The sequence below is a fragment of the Pipistrellus hanaki genome (assembly GCF_964339955.1).
Source record: "Pipistrellus hanaki genome assembly, chromosome: 13".
NCBI classification, from domain to species: domain Eukaryota; kingdom Metazoa; phylum Chordata; class Mammalia; order Chiroptera; family Vespertilionidae; genus Pipistrellus; species Pipistrellus hanaki.
The window spans coordinates 28,547,266-28,556,529 of record NC_140515.1 but is presented as its reverse complement, the minus strand read 5'-3'; the positions used below and the strand labels follow the sequence as shown (position 1 = coordinate 28,556,529).

The 9,264-nt window shown below is 53.3% G+C and overlaps 1 pseudogene across 1 annotated transcript; it reads left to right on the top strand.

Moving 5' to 3' along the window:
- The first annotated feature begins 7,409 nt into the window (after nucleotides 1-7,409).
- Nucleotides 7,410-9,060, top strand: LOC311632189 (actin-binding LIM protein 2-like; annotated as a pseudogene). The gene is made up of 2 exons: nucleotides 7,410-8,710; nucleotides 8,828-9,060. The product of its transcript is annotated as an actin-binding LIM protein 2-like (transcript).
- The last annotated feature ends 204 nt before the right edge of the window (nucleotides 9,061-9,264 follow it).

The following is a 9,264-nucleotide window of genomic DNA, read 5'->3' as shown; positions in this document are numbered from 1 at the left end:
ATACAAAAGTAAATGCTTCCCAAATTGATCTATAGATTTTACATAATTCTAGTAAAAAAAATATATATATATATATATATATATATATATATATATATATATATATATATATATATATATATATATATCAGGGGGACTTTTGCAAATATGGACAAGCTGATTCTAAAATATAGAAAAAGGCTGGGAGAGTCCCGTCCAGGGGACAGGGCCCACCCTGGGGAGAGGGGCCTCCAGTGGGAGAGTCCCGCCTGGGGGAGAGTCCCTCCCCAGGGAGAGTCCCGCCTGTGGGAGAGGGCCAGCCGGTAGGAGAGTCCCACACATTGGAGAGGGCCAGCCAGTGGGAGAGTCCAGCCCGTGGGAGAGGGCCGACCCGTGGGAGAGGGCCCGCCAGTGGGAGAGTCCTGTCCATGGAAGAGGGCCAGCCAGTGGGAGAGGCCCGACCAGTGGGAGAGGGCCGCCCGAGGGAGAGTCCCGCCCGAGGGAGAGTCCCGCCCGTGGGAGAGTCCCCCCCGTGGGAGAGGGCCGCCCGTGGGAGAGTCCCACCTGCGGGAGAGTCCCGCCCTGGGTGAGTTCAGCCTGTGGGAGAGGGCCGCCCGTGGGTGAGGGCCCGCCCATGGGAGAGTCCCGCCCGTGGGAGAGGGCCGCCCGTGGGAGAGTCCCGCCCGTGGGAGAGGGCCGCCCGTGGGAGAGGGCCCACCAGTGGGAGAGGCCCACCCATGGGAGAGTCCCGCCCGTGGGAGAGGGCCGCCCGTGGGAGAGTCCCGCCCGTGGGAGAGGGCCGCCCGTGGGAGAGGGCCGCCCGTGGGTGAGGGCCCGCCCATGGGAGAGTCCCGCCCGTGGGAGAGGGCCGCCCGTGGGAGAGTCCCACCTGCGGGAGAGTCCCGCCCTGGGTGAGTTCAGCCTGTGGGAGAGGGCCCGCCCGTGGGAGAAGGTCCACCCACGGTATATGGCCAGCCTGTGGGAGAGTCCAGCTTGGTGGAGAGGGCCCGCCCCGGGAATTGTAGGGGGGCCCCTGGAAAATACCTGGACATTCTTTAGATTGTTGTTGACTGAGCCTGGGATATTGACAGAATCGTGTCAGTTACTTTCCTGCCCTGGAAGTGCGGAGATGTTCTTAGTTCCTGGTGTGTTTGTCAGGCAGGAAGGAGTGGGTGGGACCTGGCCCCTTCTAGGCTCCTTGTTTTTCCTGTGAAAACCCCCCTTTTTTGTATTGGAAAATAAATAGTGTGCTGTGTGGCTCAGGGGTTGTCAGTCTCTCCAGCAGAGGAGGTCTGCAACCCACCTGGGACCAAGCTTGAACCTATTCCTGCATCGACTCTCTTCATTTCTTTATTTCTCAATCCCTGGCTGCCTCTACGAAGAACCAATTTCATCTCTCTTTCCGTGCTGGCCTCGGAGAAGGGAGATCCCCGGCCGTGTCAGGCCCCTTCATATTGGCGCCCAACGTGGGGCTAGAGGCAGGGGATCGCTCCTAGAAAGTGTGCGCGCACCACAGACTTAAGGTAAGTAGGGGTAAGTAGAAGTGGATTGTTATAAGACACTAAATCAACCGGCTGTAAAATATGGGTAATTCAGGGTCTCAGGAAAGAGATCTCTATTCGCCCCCACCTTCTGCACCTCCTCCACCTTCCCTGCCTCTACCCGCTGCTCCTGCCCCTGTTCCGCCATTCATGATGGAGAGCCAGCCTTATTTGTCTCCTAAATATGAGTGTGAGCCAGAGTTTGAGGAAAAGAGAGGCGAGCATCACTGTGAGCGGATTGATTTAGATCAGGGGTCTTCAAACTACGGCCCGCGGGCCACATGCAGCCCCCAGGGGAGTCTGATCCTGCCCGCCAGGTTTTTTGGGCAGTGAGCGCAGTCAAGGTGTTACAGTAGGAATTAGTAGTTCATATAGTCCGGCCCTCCAGCTCTCTGAGGGACCGTGATCTGGCCCCCACTTTAAAAAGTTTGAGGACTCCTGATTAGATGATGAGGAAGATCTTGCTCACAGTTTTGAAAAAAATGGCCCTCGCCACCAGCCCTTTAAGGCTAGAAGCAGGTGCACAGCCAAATATCAAAACTTCGACTTCTGCGCCAATACTTTCCCCTTTACAGCTGACCTTACGGAAGGCAAGACGCGCGGGAGAGGATATTACATGACTTTCAATGTATCCGATCCTACAATAGAAAGGCCAGACCCTACCAACCCAGGGCAGACGCCGAGAGTGCACGAGGCTATTCCTTTTAAAACCCTCAAGGAGTTTAAAATCTCTGTTTCCACGGATGGCCCCACTTGTCCATTTGTCTTGGGCTTGCTTGGCACTGTGACTAGTGAAGCTCTGCCTCCTCTGGACTGGCCAACACTGGCTAAGGCATTTTCTTTCCCCCGGAAATTATTTAACGTGGAAATCCAACTGGATTGAATTTAGTGCAGAGCAGGCGGCTAGAAATCAACGACATGGTGTGCCTGTCACTTTTGAAATGTTAAGAGGAACCGGGGCATGTCACAGCTTACAGGCTCAGATGACGCTCCCTTTGCAAGCTTATCAGCAGATAAATAGTTGTGGCACTAAGGCTTGGAGGGAGTTGCCCACTAAGGGAGAAAAAACCATGGACATTGCAAAAATTATACAGGGGCCAAAGGAGCCCTAGCAGGACTTCGTTGGCACGGTTGCTTCAGGCAGTAGACAAAGTGGTTGGAGATCCCGATGCAGGATCCCTGCTAGTGAAGCAACTGGCTTTTGAGAATGCCAATAGAACCTGTCAGGAGGCTCTACGCCCCCACAGAAAAAGGGGCTCAATTTCTGAGCTCATCCGTATTTGTGCCGATACTGGGCCTTCCTATTAGGTTCAGGGAGTGACTTTGGCTGCTGCATTGAAGGAGTCTTTGCAGAGGGACCATTCAGGAAGCAAAGAAAAAAGAACTTGTTTCACCTGTGGGAGACCAGGCCACTTTGCAAAGAATTGCAGGCAACCGTCTGCCTTCAGGAGTCAGGAAAGTTCTCCTAGTCTCCCTGCTCGGCAGCCAAGTCTTGGTCCTCGCTGCCGCAAGGGGACACACTGGGCCAGTGGCTGCCGCTCCCAGACAGACACTGATGGCCGGCCTGTTGACCCACATCAGGGAAACGGCAAGTGGGGCCGACCCCGGCCCCACCAAACAGTAGGGGCACTGTCAGTCACCAGCACAGCCGTCCCACGCCGGCCTGCCAGTCGGCCCTGTCAAAGACCTCTACCATGCCCCTCCAGGAAGCGCAGGCTTGGACCTCTGTCCCACTGCCAAATATGTACTAACTCCAGAGATGGGGCCACAAGCAATCCCTACAGGGATTTATGGACCATTACCTAAGGCAGGGGTCTTCAAACTACGGCCCGCGGGCCACATGCAGCCCGCAGAGGAGTCTGATCCTGCCCGCCAGGTTTTTTGGGCAGTGAGCGCAGCCGAGGTGTTACAGTAGGAATTAGTAGTTCATATAGTCCGGCCCTCCAGCTCTCTGAGGGACCGTGATCTGGCCCCCACTTTAAAAAGTTTGAAGACCCCTGATAAGGGCACCATGGGACTTATTTTAGGGAGAAGTAGTTTAATTATCAAAGGTTTTCAGGTTTTACCAGGTGTAATAGACCAAGACTATACTGGTGAAATCAGAGTTATAGCACAAACAACAAATACCATAATTCAAATTTTTCCAGAAACTAGGATAGCCCAGATTATAATTTTGCCATATTATACAGCAGGGAAACTTCTCTCCACGGAGCTTCGGGGAGAAGGAGGATTTGGATCTTCTAATCAAATGTACTGGGCGCAGCTAGTTAAAAGAGGGCGCCCAGAGCTAGAATTAAAATTAAATGGGAAAGTTTTCCGAGGAGCAGTAGATAAAGGGGCAGATGTTTCTGTGATTCCCTCCAGGCACTGGCCCCCTGCACGGCCTCTTAATACCGCCACTGCCAATTGACAAGGCATCGGCCAAGTCTCTCAGCCTCAACAGAGTGCGCAGCTCATCAAGTGGGAAGATTCAGAGGGAAATACAGAGTATTTTACACCTTATGTGCTTGATCATTTTCCTGTTAACCTCTGGGGAAGGAACATTCTAGAGCAAATGGGAGCATGACTGATGAGTCCCAATGCTGCGGTTACAGCTCAAATGTTAAATCAAGAATTTTGTCCCTTTAAAGCACATGTGTCAAACACAAGGCCCGCGGGCCAAATCCAGCCCACCAGGCCTTGCAATGTGGCCCGCACCGCGCTGTCATCACTGCACTCCGCTGTCAGTTTATGACATTGTCAGTTTATGACTGTTCAGTAAACCATTCGGCCCGCGATTTAGGCTGGATTTTAGATTTTGGCCCCTTCTCTGATTGAGTTCGACACCCCTACTTTAAAGGAATGGGCAAAAGGCAGCAAGGCAGACTATCCCCTATCTCCGCTTCTACCCAGCAAGGGAGAAGAGGGCTAGGATACAGGGAGCTACAGCTTTTTTGTTAGGGGCCTTGGTCGTCTCTCCGACCCAGAGAAAGACTGCTGCAAAAATCACATGGCTCTCTGACGACACTGTTTGGGTTGATCAATGGCCCTGAACTGGAGAGAAGCTTCAAGCAGCACAGCTTCTAGTACAAGGACAGCTTGAAGCTGGTCATATTGAACCTACTTATAGTCCTTGGAATACACCTATTTTCGTAATTAAGAAAAAATCAGGTGGAGACTTTTGCAAGATCTCCGAGCAATAAATAAAACCATGGAGGTTATGGGGCCCCTTCAATCGGGGCTGCCCTCACCTACTGCTATTCCTCTTGATTATGAACTACTCATTTTAGATTTAAAGGATTGTTTTTTCACTATCCCTTTGCATCCAGATGACTGTAAACGATTTGCATTTAGTGTCCCTGCAATAATCTTTAAAGAGCCAGTGAGGAGATACCACTGGAAGGTGCTGCCGCAGGGAATGGCTAACAGTCCTGCATTATGCCAGGACCTTGTGGATGCAGCTGTGCGCCCCATAAGGCAGCAGCACCCCCAGGCACACATCGTCCATTATATGGATGACATCCTATTGGCTCATGAGAATGTGGACACTCTTCATAAAGTGTTTGTAGACTTACAACATTCGCTTTTAAACTATGGGCCTGTGTGTTGCACCAGAAAAGTTCTCCTTTTCAATACCTAGGCAGTTTAATTGAAGGACGTTCTCAATGCTTACAAATTCGGACAGATTCATTAATAACTTTAAATGATTTTCAAAAGTTCCTTGGCAATATTAATTGGGCCCGTCCTTCATTAAAATTGACTATTGCAGATTTATCTCCTTTGTATGGTATTCTTCGAGGAGATTCCTCACCATCTTCTCCTGGACAATTAACTGCAGAAGCTAGTATTGCTTTAACCAAAGTAGAAGCTGCCCTTCAAGCTGCTCAGCTTACAAGAGTAGATTCAACTGCACCCCTTCAGGTAGTAATTTTCCCTACTGCTCACACTCCCACGGGAGTCATTTGGCGGGACCCAGGAGTAAAAGAATGGCTTCACTTGGCCCATTCTCCAACTAAAGTATTAACGCCTTTTCATGATTTGGTTTCTCAGCTCATAGCGAAAGCACGGTACAGGCTAGTTCAATTAATAGGGCAAGAACCTTCCCTCATTACAGTGCCGTTTGCCATAACACAGCAAAATTGGCTATGGCAATATTCTACTGATTGGCAAACAGCTCTTGCTAACTATCCTGGTCAAATTGGAAATCATTATCCTGCTAATAAGATTTTACAGTTTTTGTCTGTTACAACTTTTATCTTTCCAAAAATAGTTAAGCAACAACCTCTCCCCCAAGCACTAACCGTCTTCACTGACGGGTCCAGCTCAGGGAAAGCCGGATTTCATGGTGTAAAGAGTTCTAAAGTAATTCAGACAAATTATTACTCTGCACAACGAGTAGAAATCCAAGCTCTCATTTATGCTTTAGAAAACTTTGCCTCTGAACCTGTCAACATCTACAGTGACCGTGCTTATGTAGTTGGAATGGCTACAATTATTGAACTGCTACCATCGGGCATACAAACTCTGAGGAGCTATTCCATCTGTTTATCACCTTGCAAAGAGTTATTCAAAAATGGCAATGCCCGTGTTTTATTGGCCACATTAGATCCCATTCTGGCCTTCCAGGTCCGCTGGCTGCTGGTAATGAGGAAATAGATCGTCTCGTTGCCTCAGTAGAGGAGACCACCCCATTTTCCATGGCACAGGCTCGCATGCCCTGCATCATCAAAATGCCTCTGCCTTGAGCAAGGAATTCCATATTTCTCGAGAGCAGGCTCGCCAAATTGTCAAGTAATGCCCTCAGTGTGTTATCCATCTCCCTGTGCCAGCATTAGGGGCAAATCCCCGAGTACTTAAACCTAATCAAATCTGGCAAATGGATGTTACTCATGTGCCTGAATTTGGCAGATTTCAGCGGGTCCATGTCTCTGTAGACACATGCTCACGTTTCATTTTTGCTACTCCCCGAACAGGGGAAAGTGCAAAGCATGTAATTAACTACTGCCCAGCGGCTTTCCCAGTCATGGGACGGCCCCTAGAAATAAAACCAGATAATGGACCTGCATATACTAGCTCCTCATTTCAGCAATTTGTAAGCAATACCAAATTATGCATAAAACAGGAATTCCCTATTATCCCAGGGACAGACGATTGTAGAAAGAGCTAATCGAACCTTAAAAACTCAATTACAAAAACAAAGCAGGGGAGAGAGGTATAATCCTACCCCACAGAATCCGTTAAATCATGCCCTTGACACTTTACATTTTTTAAATTGTGACGATAAAGGTCACACAGCAGCCGAGAGGCATCAAACTCCTGGTGCCGTGACATCTGCCGGTATGGCACGATGGAAGGATTTACAAACAGGACAGTGGAGAGGGTCAGATCCAGTAAAGACGTGGGGAAAAGGCCACGTTTGTATCTTCCCAAAAGGCGCTTCTAACCCCATCTGGGTGCCAGAGCGAGCAGTGCGTCACCACCATGGACCTGGATAACAACTCATCCCACCATTCAGGAAGCTGAATATCACACCTCCGGTGCTGATGCCAGCTCAGCCAGCCCCAAAGAAGGAGGAGAGAGTAAGGCAGCAGGCTAAGACCACCAGAGAAGCTAGTGTCCCCACATGGGGTCAATGGAAGAAGCTGACCACTGATGCCCAGCAAGTGGTGAAAGAACAGGGGGTTCAGGTAACTCCCTCCAGCCCCTTTCTTGCTATGATGGCACCCTTCAGCTGCCGGGTAAGGATGGCTGCAGCAGAAACTTACTGGATTTATGTTCCAGACTCTCCTACAGTCAATCCAGCCACCTGGACTGGAAAGTCAGCGCTAGTATTTATTAACAACACCAATATGGTCGGGGAGAGCTCCGACAAACATGTAACTTCTTCTTCCCAAGGTGATTATACTTATAATGGCGGAGGGCAGCTTCTTCCCGCGGCAGGGCCAGCACATCGGCACGCGGGACTACCAGCGCCTGTACGGCACCCGCCGCTTGGCCTGTGACCGCTTCATCGAGGGCGAGGTGATGTCAGTGCTGGGCCGGACCTACCACCCCGACTGCTTCGTGTGCGCCGCCTGCCGGCTCCCCTTCCCGCCCAGGGACCGTGTGACCTTCATCGGGAAGGAGTGCCTGTGCCAGAAGTGTTCCCGGCGCAGAAGTGAAAACCGGCCAGTCCCTGGTGGCCCTGGACAAGCACTGGCACCTGGGCGGCTTCAAGTGCCAGACCTGCGGGAAGGAGCTGAATGCCGAGGACATCAGCAAGGACGGGCTGCCCTACTGCGAGGCCGATCACCACGTCGGCGTCCGCCGTGCGGGCTGCGAGAAGTCCATCGCGGGGCGCGCGCTGGAGGCGGGCAAGACGCACTGCCCCCCCCCCCCCCCTCCGCCCCACCTGCTGTGCGCGCTCTGCGGCCGGTGCGGCCGGATGTTCCGATGTTAGCTGAGGGCGAGGAGATGTACCTCCAAGGCTCCTCCACCTGGCACCCCGCCTGCCGACAAGCAGCCAGGACGGAGGACAAGAACAAGATGCAGAAGCAGGTTTGCCCGGGTGCCACCGCCCTGTGCCTTCCAGGAGACCAGGGCGTCCTCCGAGAGCATCATCTCCGTGCCTGTGTCCAGCACCGCGGGCTCCCCCAGCCGCGCCATCTACACCAGGCTGGGGGACGAGATCCTGGACTCCAGAGACCTGGCTGCCCTGCCCAAGAGCAAGGCCATCTCCAACATCCACCGCCCCGACAGGATCTCCTGCTCGCCCTAAGTCAGCCACACGGGGGACCGGCAGAGCGGCCTCAAGGGAGACCAGGACGACCGCTCCGCCAGGTCGGCCAGCCTCGGGCGCTACACCCCAACCTCGCGGCCGCCCCAGCAGTACAGCTGGCCGGGCAACGAAAGCGGCTGGAGCACCCCCAGCCTCTCGGTGCTGTCCGACGGCAGGCCGCCCGCCACCTCCACGTGCCAGACCCCGGCGTCAAAGGTAACATCTACCTGGAGCCCCCCAGCTACAAGCAGCACGCCTCGAGGCGCCTGGACGGGGAGGACGGCGGTTCCGACCAGGACGGCAGGAAGCAGAAGGGCAGCTGGCTGATCCCCCAGGGGGACGCGGACACCAGGACCAACTCGCCTGACAGCCAGGCTGTCCCACAGCAGCAGCGGGGCCGACCAAGACCTTCTCCCCACCGGCCCGGGAGCCGGGTTCTACTCACGGTTCCCCTGTTCCTAACCTGACCCTCTCCCCGAACACGGAGAGGATGGCCTGGACCACCGGGACGCCCGTCTGGCGCCTTGTGGAGCAGACCCGGACGCCAGCTGGGGCGCGAGATAATGCAAGGCCTATCCCTATGACAACCTCATCGTCACAAACCGAATCCGAGTGCAGCTGCCCAAAGACGTGGACCGGACGAGACTGGAGAGACACCTGTCGCCCGCGGAGTTCCAGGCGGGGTTCGGCGTGAGCGTGGAGGGGTTCGACCGCCTGGCGCTCTGGAAGAGGAACGACCTCCAGAAGAAGGCCCTGGCCGAAACCGGTTTGGCTCAGTGGATAGAGCGTCGGCCTGCGGACTGAGGGGTCCCAGGTTCGATTCCGGTGAGGGGCACGTACCTTGGTTGCGGGCACATCCCCAGTAGGGGGAGGGCAGGAGGTAGCTGATTGATGATTCTCTCTCATCGATGTTTCTAGCTCTCTATCCCTCTCTCTTCCTCTCTGTAAAAAATCAATAAAATACATTTTTTTATAAAAAGTGTAGTTTGCAGCCTCAGCCCCGCCCTC